The sequence below is a fragment of the Anser anser genome (genome assembly GCF_964211835.1).
Source record: "Anser anser genome assembly, chromosome: 3".
In the NCBI taxonomy this organism is placed as follows: domain Eukaryota; kingdom Metazoa; phylum Chordata; class Aves; order Anseriformes; family Anatidae; genus Anser; species Anser anser.
This window is the reverse complement of record NC_139722.1, coordinates 24,343,428-24,361,663: the sequence shown is the minus strand read 5'-3', so window position 1 is coordinate 24,361,663 and position 18,236 is coordinate 24,343,428. Positions and strand designations below refer to the sequence as shown.

The 18,236-nt window shown below is 36.7% G+C and overlaps 1 protein-coding gene across 12 annotated transcripts in view; it reads left to right on the top strand.

Annotated features, from left to right (window-relative positions):
- The window catches only part of CSMD1 (CUB and Sushi multiple domains 1), a 1,157,973-nt gene that overhangs the window by 39,436 nt on the left and 1,100,301 nt on the right, over positions 1-18,236 (top strand). For 3 of the 12 annotated variants that reach the window (XM_083828015.1, XM_083828018.1, XM_083828027.1), the window contains one exon: positions 1-18,236. This exon is cut by the window's left edge; it is cut by the window's right edge. The exons of 8 other annotated variants lie outside the window; for them this stretch is intronic. The gene's annotated coding sequence lies outside the window, so the exon portion shown is untranslated. One more of the 12 variants, XM_083828016.1, reaches the window with a different exon arrangement.

The following is an 18,236-nucleotide window of genomic DNA, read 5'->3' as shown; positions in this document are numbered from 1 at the left end:
TCTCAACACATTCTACAACTAAGTAAAAAAGTGATTTTTGAAGAAAATATAGGCTCAGGACTTTTGTTTAAAGAGTAAGACTGGGCAAAGGGGCATGGATAACTGTGCCGCTTTCTATTTTTCAAATAAATGTTGTCAGAAGTAACGAGTCTGAATGTGGAAATATGAAAAGGAGCATCTGTTGTTATTGGAAATATCAGACATGGAAGTTCAAAGTATCTGATTTACCTAGATTTTTCTCCTGAAGAAAAAAAAAAAAGAGAGAGAGAGAGAGAAGATAATAGCTATCTCCTCACCTAGTATTTCTAAGATTTCAAATTTTATAGACTGTCTGCCTTCAGGGCTTGAGGTGTCTTTGTGTTAAGAATCCACCTGATAATAATGTTTCACTGGGAATATAATATTTCTCTTTGGCTAGAGGCAGCTGGCAAAGAAACTTCCTAAGTCAACTAAAAAGTCTCTTTTTTATTAGCTGGAATTTACTTCTAGTTCTTCATCTTTTACTTTCTGCCTCTGATTAGCTGTAGATGAAAAGGTAGTATGTGCATGCAAGTTCACAATAAAATATGCCAAATATATTGTCCCTGCTTTGAGATTCCATTCTACTAAAAGATGCCTTTCCAACAAGAAATTATTCCCAGTTATTGACCACAGGACCTAAGCACTTCAGTTTTCAGCATATCTTGGTCACAAACAAGAAAATAATAATGCACATACGGAAAACGTAGGAAAAGAGTGATAAGTGATCTAACTACAAGGATGCCTATAGAAGTGCTTCCAGCTGTCGGCGTTGGGTGATGTGCTCCCACTGAACACATTGCAGGGGAAAAGCTCTCTGTGAGTGCTTGGGACAGCTGTCTGCTCCACATCCACAAATTTGGTACAGGCAGAAACTCAAGTTTCATGACTGAGCAGCAGCATAAATCAGCAGCTTTGATTATAATGAGGAGTGGAAAAGCAGACCCTGGCAGAAGAATTTTGAAGATATCATCAGCCCCTCAGTGGTAGACTTGGGCCTTCACCCAAGAACTGAAATCAGTAACAGAGATGGAAATTTAATCTGTTTTTGCTTTTCTTACATGCCATCTTACTAATCGTAATCTCTCTCTTCTCTTCAAAAACAAACTAACAACAATAAAAAATCAACCAACCAACAAACAAAAACAACTGGCCATTTCCAACAGCTTGAATTAACAGACACATCCTAGGAACTACTAATCAGTTTCAACTAGACACTAAGTCCAAGTTTGAACACCAGGTTTTGCCCATAACTTTCTTCTGCTCTCTGCTCTACCCTGCCTCACTGCACTCAAATTCACAGCAGTACTCATCAGGCTAGAGTGTGGGATGTAAACCTAGGGTAGCACACAAGAGTAAATTTGGACATACCTTAGGCAAAGGTATCCCATTACTTTTTTTCTTGAGAAAGCAATGACAAATCAGAAATAAAGACTATCCTTACGATAAAAGATTAAGAGATATTAAAACCTTAGAAGTGTTCTTTTTTTTTTTTTTCTTCCCAAATTAAATGAAGGGTATGAATAAGAAACTGATGTGGTGAGACAGTAATATTCATTATAACTTACCATCTAAACCTTAAATGTGAGAGTCACATACGAGTTACCTCAAAGATCAAATTAGCAGCTGCATCTCTGAGCACCTTTCATCTTATTCGTACTTATTTCAGTGAATTTTAGTAATACTGATGTTTCTCAGACATCTTTTTATAGAACTGGAGACCACTTACTCTTGCTAAAGTGTGTTTTGGTTCTATACCACCATATCCACTGGCTGAGCATGTCTATTCCGAAAAAAAAAAAAAAGAGAATTTCTTTATGGTGGCTACTTGATATTATATTCTCATTATGATAATTTATTAAAGATTAGCTTTCTTTTGAAAATGCTTGCTAAAATAAGCTTGCTATGAGCCAGCAGTGCACGCTTGCAGCCCAAAAGGCCAACTGCATCCTTGGCTGCACCAACAGAGGAGTGGCCAGCAGGTGGAGGAAGGGGATTTTCCCCCTCTACTCTGCCCTTTTGAGGCCCCACTTGGAGTGCTTCGTCCAGGTCTGAGGCCCCCAGCACAAGAAGGGGGCTGATCTGTTAACCTGATCTGTTAAAGTAGGTCAAGAGGAGGACCACAAAGGTGATCAGAGGGCTAGAGCACATGTACTGTGAAGAAAGTAAGCTAAGAGAGCTAGAGATGTTCAGCCTGGAGAAGAGAAGGCTCTGCAGGGACCTCATTGTAGCTTTTTAGTACTTAAAGTGGGCTTATAAAAAAGATGGAGAATGACTTTTTGATCAGGCAGATAATGTTATGACAAGGGAGAATGGTTTTAAACTGAAAGAGAGGAGATTTAGGTTAGATATTAGTAAAAAATTCTTCACTCAGAGGGTGGTGAGGCACTGGAACAGGTTGCCCAGAGAAGCTGTGGATGCCCCATTCCTGGAGGGGTTCACGACCAGGATGGATGAGGCCCTGGGCAACCTGATACATGGCAGTGGGTGTTGGAATTAGATGATCGTTAAGGTCCTTTCCAAGCCAAACCATTCTGTGATTCTATGAAATACAGCCATGGGCTTATCCAGAAGGAGTGAGACTTCTTTGTGTGTGTGTACACTTGTATTTGCATATATAGGAGTATGTAAGTCAAGTAATGAGTACCTGGTACCACTAAAAATGTGGAACACATAACCATCATTATATCTTCTTTGGACTGGGAAGTTGGAAGGAACAATGATGTACAGACTGATTTATTTATGTATGTGAAAACATGCACTTGTGAATATACTTTTTTTGGTGTTCTGATACTGCTTTGCAGAGCATAAATTACTATGAAAAATGAGTTCTAGAAAATGCATGAAGTATGTCTCTGAATCCACATGAATTATGGCAGTAGTAACAATAATAATACTCTAGATGTATGAGGGTTATGACTCATAAGGATTGAAACCGTGTTTTAATAAGCATTTTTGATTAAAATTGTTTCTGTTCCTGGAGGGAGCCTTTGGGTGCCACTGTAATAAAAATTCACCTCTAAATGACATTATGTAATTTTGTGTATTTTTTTACTCTTCCTCTCGTGGGGTCCTTCCAGGGGACAGCTGTTTTGTTTGCAGCTCAGGCTGCCTATAAGATGAGGACTGATCAGGAAACATGCTAATTCAGCACATCCATTAGGCAGTGTAGTCCTATCTTCCCTTCAGAGCAACCCTGTCCGGGTGGCTTTGGCTGAGTAGGTCAACAGCCATAAGTCTGCTGAATCTCCCATTCCCTCCCCCAACCAGAAAATTTTCTGGCCTTGGTATCCAAATTCTGGTAGAAACTGGAATTGCAAAGTCACAACTCTAAATGTAAATATATATTACTGACATTAAATGGAGAGGAAAAATTAAGGTCCAAATTAACATTAAATGAAGTAATTTGCTTCAGTTATTTATCAGGAAAATAATACCAACATTTTCCAGAGCTCTGTTCTGAAACTTTCTCAAATTAAGGCAGTAATTTATCTCCCTTAAGTAAGGTCAGCTGAGTCCCAAATACATCTCCATCACTTCTCCTTTCTCTCAGCTCTCAGCTGCTTTGAAGAACAAACAGTGTTTCGAACAAACCAGGCTGCCGTCTGTAGGAAGTGTTTCCAGGCTCTTTTCCAGAAAAGGCGATGTTCCCTTCCATACCCTCTTCCTTATGTTAGCCTGGGAGGTTCTGATTAAAGAAATGTACTTTTAACAGGAGATAAGCAACAACATTTGCCCTCATCTCCTCTACTGTTAACCTTTGTCATTCAAGGATTTTCAGTAGTTTAACTCAAGAGGCTTCTCTTTGCCCCTTGCTACTTTTAGGATTGGGGGTTATAATTCATCTGATTCTGTTGCTTTGTCAACTTTTAATCATTCTAATTACCTAATTATCTACTCTAATGAAATGATAAAGCCTTTAACCATGCAGTCCTCCTTCTCCCTAAAGGAAATTCTATCTCATCCTCTGGGATCTTACCTTCTTTGTTTAAATATGAAGGTAGAAAAAATGCTTCAAAAGAAGAAATATGTGCCTCCCTGCCAGTATTTTGGGAAAATGATTATAGGTATATATGTTTAGGAGAAAATCTTACAGAACAGTGTCTGTATGGGCTGAGATAGCTGATTTGAAGTGACAAGTCAGTCTTCAGATTTATGGCCAATTCCTAAAATTTTGTCTCCCAGTTGACTACCTCAGGATAGCTGCTCACTGAACAGGCTACGTGATAGGCTTCCTGTCTAGTATACTGGCTTGTTTGAAATTCTTTCTGAATTTCCCAAGTGCTACATGCTGTCTTATTTCCCAATTAATGTTTTTGGATATCCTCTTCTCTCAACTGGTCTGAGAGGAGGTCCATGTGAGACTGCTGTGCTACAGTGACAGCGCTATATCTAGCACAACTTCTTTCTCAGGAAGATACATCTCACCTATTAACACATTAATTCAGAGAAAGTACCTCCCTTCCACATAAGAAAATCACCACAGAGGTAGGCACTTATTCCCTTGGAAGAAGACTGGAAACAGTAAGGGGCATGGAATATGATTCAGTTCCTTCCTCAATTAAAAATGTGTCGGTAGAAAAAGATCCCCCCAAAAGTTGTATTTGAACAAAGAGAGTAAAAGTGTGAGAGTATTCAGAGCAAAAGATCTCAGAGGAGGAAGACAGACAAGGGAAAGGAGGAAGCAAGAGGACAAGGCACTGAGCTTGTGCCTACAAGGCTGTAAGGAGTAATCAGCCTAGAGGAGCAAGAAAAAAAAATCACCATTAATTCTAAAATATCATTTTATATAGAGAAAACTATTTTAAAGAATGAGTTTGGACTGTTGGAAATCAGATCAGAAAGTGATAGGTGTAAGGTCTAACCAAATATGTAGACATGCTTTTCTGCAAGCAAATGGTTGTAAAGTGATGTTTTCTTTGCCAGAATAAGGGAGCATCATACCTATTCTCATCATTCTTCTAAAATAAATTACTTCTTAAACTGTTAGGTTTTTGCTTTACTTGATTGAACTTTCCTCAAGATAAGAGATGGAAAGAAAAGATGAAAACATACCCCCAGATTTCAGTTTCAGTGCCAGTGATTTTGAATTCAAGTTCTACAACAAAGCCCTGGGACATGCAATACCTAATGCCGAAATTGTTGCAGGTTGGGCAGCAAGAGCATATGAACTAAATCTAAATTATAAACTGTGTTATACATGGGAAGTGACATTCCTGACATTTGACTTTTATGACCTCATTTGTAATTCTGCCCAACATTTTGTCCTGCTGTTCCCAAAGTTGTTTCAGTAGTTTCAAGCTTTGAATTGTCTTATACATGACTGTTTGAAAAGTGTGGCCATAAAGACAAATGAATGGCACAGCATTTTGTTGTCATTATAGAAATAAACGGAGCTCAATACTCTGAGAAGCTGACTGTAAGGCTAGTTTCTCATTTTCCCATTTGATTGCCACTGTGGGACTACAGCTATATTCAAAGGCAAAGAAACAGAATTAAACCTCATGTGTGTGTAATGAAGATGCATGAGGAGTGATTGAGGTTCAGTAAATGATCATGTGAAGTGCTATTTTAGTGCCTTTGGATCCATCAAGACAACTGCATAGGCTAGCAGAAACGACACAGACAGATAAGCCTTTCTGGAGCAGCAACAATAAATCAGCTAGCATGTCCTAAAAAACAGATGTTTAGGTGTTCATAACACACCCTGAAAATCTTCCCCCTCACTAACTCCATGGAGGGTGGTCAGCATATTTACATTCTGTGCTGTAAGATTAATGCAACAAATAATATTTCTATTTGTTGGCACTGCCAGTATTATTAAACCTTGTGACTTAATGAGTGTTCATTCAGTCTCAGTTGTGTTTTTTCCAGAGGCAATTAAACACCCAAATCTGAATAAAGTTAAAAGGCAAGGATAAATTTAGAGGAACTGGCATCCAGAGCAGATAAATTGTTTAATAGTCTGAAGTGGCATCTAGACAGTATTTGAGTATGACATGTATCTTAGAAGGTTAAATCATACAAACAAATAAAAGGGAAGACTCTAACTCTGTACCTTAGGCTACCTGTGTGGGTTTGGGGAGTCCTAGATACAGATTTTGTCTCCCAGAACTGTGTTGGTATTTTACTGTCACTGGATATGTATATACACATGCCTAGGAAATTAGGAGAGGTTCTGGATTCTGTTCTTGGCATCATGCACTTGAAACATGTCATTATGATGTAAATTCTTTATTTGAATGGCAGGTTCCTTTGAAAGTCCCGAACTGCTGCCATAAAGGTAATTCTGCTTTATATTTATTCATATCATTAGTTTTGGAAGATAATGTGTTTATTTTCATTTTAATTCATATAAAATTTCAAAGGGGAAGAAATTGTGGGATTAAGATTATCCCATCAGGAAAAGCAAAAAGACATGTAATAGCTAGCCACGATTGACCACACAGCATGATGGCTCTATAAAGAAGGAGAAAAAAAGAAAAGAATTTCAGCCAGTTGGGAAGCTGTCCCAGACACTGATGAAGAGATAATAATTAATGATAGGATTTCTATTCATTTATTTATTTAGAGACAGATGCATTACTAATTTTAACCTCAAAAGGACATTTCAGCCTTGCAAATTGTACAGATTTTTGGATGGCACTTTTTAGATATCTCCGTAAGGAATGTGGACTTTGCTATTGGCCTTTTGTTTTTTCAAGGGTCCTTTCAGTCTAAAGGAAATCCCTTCCCTGTTTCACTTTCTACTCAGCTGAAAATATGAAATCTGTGGGTTATATTTTGATGTACTATAAGCTTATTTACCTCAGTAACTATTCATCACTCAGAGCAAAAGACAAAAAATTGACCTAGTTGATTTCAGCGGGATCAGGGTTTTGCTCAGGCATTTTCTAATCAGGGTTTGAAAAAGTCCTTCTCATGTATGTCAAATCTAAAACCTTGTATCCCTTTCTTGCTCTACATGACCGTCCTTCTGTTTGTGAAAAGAGAATACTAGTGCAGCTTATTGCCAGTATTTAAACAGTATTTGAATAGCTTTTTTTTTCAACTATTGATTTATTTTCTCTCTTAAATATTACCAAAGAATGTAAAAGGCTGCCCCCTGAAGTCATTGATGGATACGTTGATTGTCTTTGGATGGAGTCCTGTAAGTTTCCTGTTAGAAACATTTTGACACCCTGTTATCTTCCTGAGTTGATCAGACACCTGCTGCTACCCCACCTGCCTTCTTGGCAACAAGAAATGCCTGTCTGCCTCGCTTTCCTAGTTCCTTTTTTTCCCCTCTCTCTCACTGTGTAAGCATCAACAGGTGGGATCAATTGTGAGGAAGGATGTTGTGCCAATGCCTCATTGCTGGCATAGAGGCAGGGGCTCCTGTAGAGAGGACAGCACGTGAGGGTTTAAGAAGGCTGCTCTGCAGAAGTCAGTGCTGTCTGGCACCCATGCCTTACTAGAAGGGTCCAACCAACTTTAGAGCAGGCAGGGTGCCATCCTGACAGATGGATGGAAAGGGAGCCAAGGCACCAGGTAGTTATGCAGCAAGTGTGTTTGCTGAGGGTTTGATTGTCAGCCAGTAATGTCTAAATGACTGTTTGTCTTGAATTTATACACGTTTGTTTAAAGGAATGCATGAAAACTAATCTAGAGCTGCATTGTATTATCTTAGGAAAAAAGAAAGAAGAACTGCTGAAGTTGAGCAGGAAGGTAGTTTGTAGGCATAGTTGTATCCTAGTGATGGGTATCTTCAAGTGCTTTAGTTTGCAGTGACAAGATTCTCTACAGCCTGCTTTGTCAAAGGAGCAGTCCTCTAATACTGCTGATGAGTACTGACACTTTTCTTGCACTGTAGGTGGCAGAAGCTTGTTAGATACAAACTTCATAACATTTTCAGGGTCAGTCCAGCATTCTGTCTACCAGTCAAATTTTTCTTCTGGAGCTGGCTGAGCTTCTGAAATTTGTCATATTTCAACATAGTTCAGTGCATTTTGAGGGCAGAACCAAATGTAGATATGCAAAAGGATATAAAGAACGACTTTTAAATCCATTAATCTGCTAACATCTTAAAAAAATAAAAAAAATAAAAAGTATCTTCTGTGTGTGTGGAGGTTTGGATCAGTACTTAAATTATCTGCTTTGATTTGCCTCTCTGAAGCAGTCATTGCTTTTCGAGAGCATATTGGTAGCAATGACACAAGTTTGCAGCTAGCCTCTTTATTATAGGAAGCTAGATATTATTTATTATAGGAAACTTTGACATAAACATTTGAATTAATTGTCGACATCTCAGTTCTATGGATTGCCAAGACTCTATGGATGAGATCCAGCCTTAATACTGTATGCAATACCAGACTCATATTAGTCTAGCAGTCAGGTCACTGAAATACTTCTCCATATGAGAAATGGACAGAACCTTCATTGCACCCTGTGTAGCCCTAAATACGCAAAACTGTCTTCTATGTACTAGTCACGAGCATATCAAGAGCTGAAAGGTTATGCTATTGTAACATTTTTATATTTTGCTTCCCATTGTTGCATGACATCTGATTGTAACAGTATTATCATATTACAGTTATCCTGCTATAATCATATGGATTAAGATAGACTTTTAGGTGAAACCTGTAAAGACAAGGTAACACCTTAGACAGTCCTTATATTGTATAAGTGTCTGTTTAGACAGGCTATGCAGACTGAAGAAAATGATGCCATTCATACCAGCCCGAAGTCTTTATTACTTTCTTCACTGCTGCAGCTCATTGTTATATTTACTGTCTGACCACAGGATAAACCATACAGTGAACAGTCAAAATGAAAGGGAGTAAAATAAGATCACATTTCAGCAACTCATCATGAACTTGTGAGCCCTTAAAGATGTGAAATTTGGCAGAAGTGGCTCAGGAAAGATGTATTACCTTCATTCTAACACTAGGCTGTTCAATTATTTTGTACCTTCTAAACAGCATATTGTGTGTTTTATAGGAATCAAAGAAAAACAGTCTACTAGAGAGTAAAGGACAAATAGGTTATGCTGATTAATCTTTGACTGAGATCTCTCCTCACCTTACTGAATCAATCAGCTTTGAAAACCCTGCAGCATTTATTTCCTTTCCTTTTCCTTTTTTTTTATTTTATTTTTTTTTCTCAAGCTTGTGTACATTGTGTCAGAATAAAAGCCTGAACCCGAGTTCCACACAGGGAAAACTACTTCGGCATTTTGAGATGTCCCCTCAAAAAAGGATTTACTTTGAAAATGCTTTTTAAAAAATTAGAGGTCAGATTTCGCTGTATGCCCAGTCTGACATACACTGTCCAGTGGTACAACACATTCATAAATCCATTTCAGCTGGTCAGCTGTAATGGGTTTACTACAGGCAGTAGTAAATCAGACCTTGGTAATTTTATTCTCAACATAATTAAAGGTTTTGTCCTTTCTTTTAATAACTGTGTTAGTAATGAAGAATTTAAAATATCTAATTCAGCAAGAGCTAGTGGATCAGAAAATATGTAGGAGTGGTGGATATATGTATGCCTGTAGAAAAATACTTCAGTGTTTGCAGTCCAGAACATGAACCCAAATATGAAAATCCAAGAGCTTAATGGCCCAAAGCCTATTTTCAGGTTCCCCCAAAGTGCTTAGTGGAAGAAAATCTGACCTTACAGAGCACTGCAGTAGCTGGTCTTTGGAAACTCTGGAGATATCCTTAACTTTACAGAAATAAAGGCTATGTTCTTTTCTGTTACCAGATCTATTATTGTGCATAACTAATTTACCACCTACCACCTTTGTCATTTGGTTGTATGCTATGACCGTCAGACCTGCTTGTGGTGGTAGTTGGTCAGGAACTAAATATAAATAGACTATATAGCCTACAGAAGTTTCTTGGTTGATGTACAGATCACTAGCTAATGTAGACAACTCATTATGTTGCAAAATAAACAGAAGTAAATATATTTCAATTTTTGCTTCTGTAGCAATGGGCTTGCCAAATCAAGCAGCAGTCTTCAGCAGAAGCATTTCTACAGCAGAATGGTTTCTACACACTTTACTGTGATCAGAAATGATAGAATGATTAACTTTGTAACTAAAAATGTGATGATTTTCATAAAGCCACCTATCTTAACATCTCCACATTTCCATCTTTTCATGATCTGGAACATTGCCTAGAGAGGGCTTCTTTCCAGCTCCTTGACTTATTTCCTGTGCATAAAAAGGAACTGGGACAAAGCACCCTATTGATTATGAAGCTTGGAATAGAAAATACTGTATCATATAAGGTTATGTTATAATACAGTACTGCTGGTAACAATTTCTTTGAGAACATTGCTTCAGCTCAACTGCAAGCTGTTTCATACAGCTCTGTTCAGAAGCATTTATATTCCTTGGAACGAATCAGTTTCTAAATCATAGGTGACTGTGATTTCTGCTATTTGTATTTGTTGTAACAGCAGTATTTTGAGGGGAGAAATCATTGCAAATTTGAAATATTGTTTTGATACACACAAAATTTCAAGAACTGGAGCCACAGAAGTGCATTTAAGAGCTAACTAGGAAACAGTTGAAATTTTATCTGCAAAGTGATTGCTAAATAGAAATCAAAAAGGTCAGCTGCAATTCCCTCTAGGGAATCAAGATTCACACACTAAGTGATGCTGCAGGTGCTGTGCTGGACAGTGAAACACAATGTTTTTAATTAAATCATGAGTCTTCCTGGGGGAATATTGCATTAAAATCCAAGTGCATCTGACATAATGGCAAGATCTACATTCCTGGTTCTTAGTCAAGCCATTACATTAGTCTGCCGATTAGATCAGGAGAGAGGCATTTCAAATTACAGTAGCAGTTTTACAGAGTAGATAATTATGGCAAGTTATGAATGACAGAAATCACTGCAGCTAGTTTTCTTTTTCCTTTTTCTTTTTTCATTTTTCTCCTTTCTCCCCTACCCCTTCTGTCTCTCTAACACATCTTTTTTTTTTTTTCTTTTGATGGTTCCTAGTGTCAAAATGTTATATAGCACTTTGATTACCATTTTTTTTTTGTTAGTTTATTTATCAAACTGTCAGTCGTAATTTGTTTGTGGCCATTGCTGAAATTTGTAGCAGAACTGAAATAATTCTAGTCTACAACTGACTAGATTCTTTCACTGTTATAGCATCTGGCTTCAAAGTAGTGGCCACAGAAATTACCTTGACAAGAATTTCATTGGACTGCAAGATCATATATACTGCTGAATACTGCTTGTTATATAACTGCACTAGGATGAAAAAGTGTGAAGATCACTTTTGAGTTGTCAGAAGTATAATTACAAATTACAAGTAAGAGATTTAGTTTTTAAATGTTTTCATTAATGCATACTAGAGTACCGTGTTTTCCCCCAAATTTTAAATCTGCTTATAAGTCAGAAGAAGGCAATTAGAGTTGTTAATAGACACCTGCACTGTTTATTTTTACACTCTCTCCAAGTCTGGCTTGCAAGATTATTTTATTTTATATGTCTATTAACTAATGCTGAATTAGAGTTGATTTTGAGTTGGAGTATATGTATCAGCCTCACCTAATTAGTTCATCTGGATCATTTCTACTGTGGTTTCAGAAGTATTCATTATGACTGTGTTCTCAGGGCTGTGGGAATAATAATATTTCTCTGCAGCCAGATTTAAATAAAAGAACATGAAGATTGGTTCAGTATGAATTGAATTTATTAAAAAAAAAAAATCCACTAATATCTTAAGCATGTTTCAGTCAACATGAAATATTTCCTTTGATCTCAAATGAAAGTTTTCATAGAAAAGTCTACTTTTAAGATGAAAAAAACCCTTGACTTAGTGTCCTTATTCAATGGCTCTGAAGATAAACGTCCATCAAGGATATAGAAGAGTCAGGCTTGATTCTTTTTTTCTGTTAGGAAGGCTAAAGCCCATGTTTTCAAGGGGTAGCGCATCACCACTGGGAAACACAATGCTCTTCATCCTCCTGCTGACAATGCTTTGTTTTTCTTTAAAAAACAAACAGAAATTCAAGCTGATTCACTATCAACTGATGTGACATAGTCAATGACATAATCATTTTAATTTTAACTTCTTGAGCCATTTTTTTTTTCCCAGAAGAGAGTGAAGAACCTTGACTGTATTCTGTAACATATTGATTGGGGTATCTTAATTAATAACAGGATTCAAACTCTACCTTCAAATGGTGAAAAAATGGCTTCGAACTGTGACTTCAAACTGTGATGCATTTTCATCAGCTGTTCTTTTTGAAATGGTTTTACTCTTTAGAAAAAGCTTAGACATGTTTTCCTAGATATAGGGGGCACAAGCAAATGACAGAAAAGTGTTTCTTTACTACATGGATAGTGGACTTGTCAAATTCCTTGGCAAATGAGAGTGGGAATGCAAAAAAACACCTTGCCTATGACTAAAGAGGTTGACAGTACTTGAGGAGAGAGCTCTGCTGGCAGCTATTATGTGAACAAACTATATTCAAGCTAGGAGACCCCCTGTCCCAGAAATAACTAGAGGTTCAGGGGAGTATTAGGGGAAGATGTTCCATATACTTACTCTTCTGTTACTTTTTCCTATGCTTTTGTATCTGGTCATTGCTGGAACAGAAGATTGGCCAGATGAACCATTTATCTGAAATATACAGGAGTAGTTATGTTCTCGAGACTGCTAAAAAGAAAGAATTACATATATAGAATGAACCAACTCTAACATGAAAGACAGAATACTCTTTTCACCCATGAATATTCTACAGCTTTGTGGGAAAGGCACCCTCCTAGAACACATGCAATAGAAATTTCTCTGTCCCTAATATAGAGGCACCAGTGTAATGACTCCAATCTCCTCACTTTTTTCCAACATAATATTTTTTTGCATGGAGTCACTTCATGTTCACATTTCTTTTCTTCTACCTACTTTCCTTTTTTCTATTTTAATAGCTTATCTTAAATGTTGTAGTTAGTAGAAATCATCTCATTCCCATGTTCTTTTCAGGAGAAAAAGTTAAGTACTGTTATACTAAAGATCAGATTTTAGTAAATGCATTTCTATTTAAAACTGAAGAAAATTGAATTATTTATCAAAACAGTTAATAATAAATTTATTTTGAAGGACCAGATAGTGTAATGAAAACTGAAAAATCATCTAAAGGGAGCTGGGGACATGGAAATTAGGAAAGTAGAGGTAGAATGTGGAATGTTAAAATTCATATGGGGAAAATGCAATTTTACACAAGACAAATAGAAGGAAAGAAAAATCTAAACACAGTAATGTCAAAGGAGACATTCAGCAGACAGTGAGCAGAAAATCAGAAATGATTTTGCAAGGCCACACTTCTGCAAAAGCAAATTGAATGCCATTTTGCTATCTGTACATAGACATATCAATCAGCATTGATGGAAAATAACAATCTCCCCAAAACAGAGAAAGTTCAGGGACTGGTGCAGAGGAGGAAAGTTGTTCTACTGCTAGTCTGATTCCTAGACTTACTATGAAATTTTCTCAGTTGCTATGATGATTTTAAAATGCTAACCATTGTAACTACATGTTTTTCCCTATATTTGCTAGAGTAAATTTTCATTGTCAGCCGGTTTTATGCACTAGATCTCTAGGAGAAATAACTATTGAGAGTCTTTGAGGCAAAACTCAGTGGAGAAATACTAAGGCACTCTTGCTGAAGGGGGTACTAAGAATGAGAAAGCATAGAACAGCTGATAGTCACTTTTCATTTAAATATATGCATTATGTTATTTTTCCTGCTACCTATTCAAAATAATGACAAGCACCAGTTGAATTTGGTAATTTTGGTATTTATTGGATGATAATATAAAAGGAGTTACGTATATCACTTTTAAGCAGATCAGCATACTATTCAAAAACAGATTCTATTATCTATATTGATTTATGTAACTCCTTACTCTATTACTAGATTTGATTGATATAACTCTTTGTTATTTATGGATTTACATTTTATTCAGTGCTTCCCTGCCAGAAAACCAGTGCCAAGAAGCAAAGAAAATGTCACGTTGAAGTTGTTTGTATTTTTTTTCTCCATTTTCCACATTTCGGAATACATTCCGTCTGTTTCACAGTTCCATGAATAAAGCTCAATTATATAGTGTGAATGTCACTTGCATGGGAAAAGTGCCAGCACCAAAGACTGTAGTGATGAAGTAATAAAACAAGAACTACATGAACCACAGATAAATGGTCAGATTTGAAACAACCATTGCTCTGAAAGGCCCTTGCAGGTCATTTTGACTATCTGTCCTGTTACAAAAATGAAACAATGGAGAATTGAGAGCACCTAAAGAACAAAATCTGTATATCTGTATCTGTAGTTCATAAACTCATTGGAGTCCAGCTGCAGACATGGTGTAGCTCTAAAGAGTTTTGGAAACGATGGAAGTCCTATGTGCTCCAGCGTACTGATCAACAATGTTCAGACCTAGTCCTATTTATTATAGCAAGCTCTCAAATGACTTCATTAAAAATTGGAATGATGTTCTGACCCTATCTTTTGATGTAAGTTGGCCAGATAAGAAATCCTGGAACTTATGTCCTTATTCCATAAAGATACTGAGTCAATTCAGTGAGAACTTGAATTGTTTCCATACACCTTGTACTGAGGTAAAATCTGTAGAATGTGAGGTATAGGAGAAAAAAACAAACAAAAAAAAAACTGTAAAAATATAGTAGTAAACTGATCCAATATTATGTTTTATAAGTGTTCACAGATTTTTCAGAAATAGAACAAGTTTTTATAAAATACATTTTACTTTTGTTGGTTTTACTATTTTTTAAAGAAATATATTTATAAATCACTTACAATGCAACTTCAAAAAAAAAAAGTGCAGTATAGATAGCTGATTTCAGGTACATATCTAGGGGCAAGTTTTCACACATGAGTTTCCCATTTAAGTTAGTGACAGTCTTTATTGTACATGTCCAAGAAAATTCAGACTGCCAGCAATACTCATGGCATATACTGATACATCTGTAACAACAGGACAAAGGTGGTTTGATTTAGTAGTTTCTTTCCAAGTAAATATGGTGGTGTACTATAAGACTCCTCTCCAGTTCAGGATAGTTGCTTCTGTTTATGCTAGTCCGGTAGTATAAAGAGATAACACGGTGACTTGTAATAGATATAGACTAAAAATAAAATGCCAAAAAAAGAAAAGAAATTGCTTAAATCTTGAAACAGCATTAGACATAGTAGAATAATTTGATTTAAAATATTTTTTGAAATCCCAGAACAGTGTGTTCTTGATGTAAGATTTTTTTAACCACAATAAGTAGGTTGTAGGCTTTGCGTTGGAGATACCATATGGAAAGCACTAATTTAATGGGAAATGATAAGCCGTGAATTGGATTCATGATTCATGAGTCACAATGCACAATAACACATGCCAGTAATTTACTAAAATACAGTAAACATGTATGTATATTCATTTACAAATGTGCATATATATTGATTTGTTACTTGATTATTGTTACAATTCTGACACAAACATATTTTTTCTTTTTGCATAAGAAACAGCACTTACAGCAGGACAACTGGCCAGGTATTATTTTCAGTGCTCACAAGGAACAATTGTGAATAAAGATCATATATTTATAATGGGGAAGATGCATAATCTCTATCTACACATGTTCATTGTGCAGATTATAAATACTTTCTAAGTACAGCCACTGCAACATATTTTTAGAAAGAGTCTTACAAGTAGAGATGTCAGAAGGCGGATCTGAGATTAAGGAGTTTTCTGCTGACATTTCTTGATAAATGGAAATAAATGTACCTCATTTGGAAAGCTAGAGCAAAGTACGCCATTGCAACAATTTTGATTTTATTGATTAAAATTGATGCATGATTTATGATGAAGTGTAATATCCTTTCTGTACAACTAAAGAACGACAATATCGTGTCTAGTTTGTCCTGAATGTATAAATTTACTATAATCAAAGTCCTTACTGTAGACTTCTGGAAAATGAAGTATAGACATTATTAAGCCTGGGAGGGGCTTTTTGTTTTCTGGGAAGAAGTAACTCATCATTGGTGAAGGGGTCTCTTTATGACTGAGTTCCAAGGTATAGCGATAGCTGCAAATATTTGTGAGAGATGGAGGCTGCATGATGAATCACTAATGAAACCCAACTAGTTGCTAGGATGATTTCCCTTTAGTCATCACTCAGGGAATGGAAATCATGAGAGCTGAGAACATCACAACTGGATCTAGCAAAACGGCAAGAGATAAAATGGTGATGGATCTTTAAAGTCACAAAGGAAAGTAACAGAAGTGAGTGAATCTTAGTAAAGGCTCTCTCTAATGAACCTATGCAGAACCAATGGGTGATGGTACCACAGAACAAAATTAAATGGTCATATATGTGATTCTGTGATGAGTGGGAATAACACCATGAGAGTTACCAGTACAGAGGTGACTTGCTAGTAGAGGAAACAGCATTGTGATCAGAGGTGATATTGCAGCTAACAGTAGCAAGGAGTAGCAGCATGGCAAGAGGGGTGTGGCTCATCACTGAGTTTATGGTTAGAGGTTGTGGCAGTGAGAAATTCTGTTGAGATGACCCCAATGTTCCTCTACATTCACAGGCCTCATTTTATGATAAGAGATGTAGGAGAATCTGTCTGATTGCATTCCCGAGCTCTAGGACTCTACTAAATTCTGAACAACAACAACAAAAAAGCTGAGTCACATGTATTGGAGAGATACAGCCTGGAGAAATATCTTTCAGTGCAGATAAACACAAAGTGATAGACACTGGAGAAAAAACATAGGGCAGACAACTTAGGAAATAATGGTCTTTGAGCTAGGGATTTCCATTCCGGAACTAAATCTTAGGATTATGGCAGACAGCTTGAAGAAAGCACTAGCTTAGCATGCAGTCAGGAAAGCAAATGAAAAGCTAGAAGTTATTAGGTAAAGAACAAAGAAGAAAGCAAAATGCTCTGTTCTCACTTTCCTGTAGGCATCTGCTTGCAGCCACTGACAGGAGTCAGGATGCTGTGCTAGATGGGCTCTTGGTCTGACCCAGCATGGTTGTTCTGTTTTCATATGCTCACAGCTGGGCAAGGAAATCAAATCAATGGTCTGTTGCCTACTGTTCTTCAGGGCTGTGCTCTCCGATCAGAGAAATACTGGCTTGATTTATTTGTTTTCTCCAAATCGATCCTGTGTCACTTTTTCGTTTAATACCTTTGGTTTTATCCACAGACGTGGATTTGGCAAGAAAGGAACTCGTTCTTCAAGGGATCACGGAGCTGTAGTTCTCCAGCCTGTTGGTGTCCACCACAAACTGACCTGATGGCTGCAACATCTGAAAGAAGTGCTACAGAACTATTTCATTTCAGAAGTGGTTTACAGTATATGTTAAGAGCTAGTAACTTTTCTAAAAACTGAAACAGTGTTAAATAAGAAAGTTATGAAAGCTAGTGCAATTTATTTATTGTAAAACCGAACAGAACTCTTGGCCTTTTTAACAGCCAGCTTCCTTGAAACTCTGAATGGGCCTTTACTGGGAAATACATTTTAATAACGCAGGAGCACAGTGTCTAGACAGGAGACTTTCTAATTTTCTTTTGCATAAATGAGTACAGTATTCATAAAAATATAGATTGAAAGGAAATACATTATGGCCTAAAACATTTAGAACAGATCTATCTATCTAACTCAGAAAAGTTCAGCTAATAAATATGAGCAGTTTCAATGAGAATCAATATTAATGACGATTGGCTTTGTCTGGATTTATGTTTCAAGTGTAGTAGTCACTTGTATGTATTCCTTGACATCTGACAAAGAGTGCAGGGTAAGAGGAGGAATTAATAAAATTTTACTCTACCTGTTTTTGTGAAACTTGCTGGGGCTTAATATCTTTGATTCCCCTATTGCTTTGTTGAATTTGTTTAAAATTATGCAATAGGCCCAAAAGTTATTGGGAAGAAAATGATGGAAGAAACAGATTTCAGCAGAATTGTGTAAGCTTCTTTCCTTGAGGAAACCAGGCCAAGAAATAGAGGTATTAGACTGCCTCATTTTGAATGACCCGATGACATAGTGATTATTCCTTAAAAATATAACAGAGATTATAGCAAAATCATAAGTACTTCTGTTCATAATCTTCTATTTGCACTTGTTAGATGGCATTTAACTTCATGAATAGTCACACAGAGTGTGGTGGCATCAGCTGTTAGTGTAAGA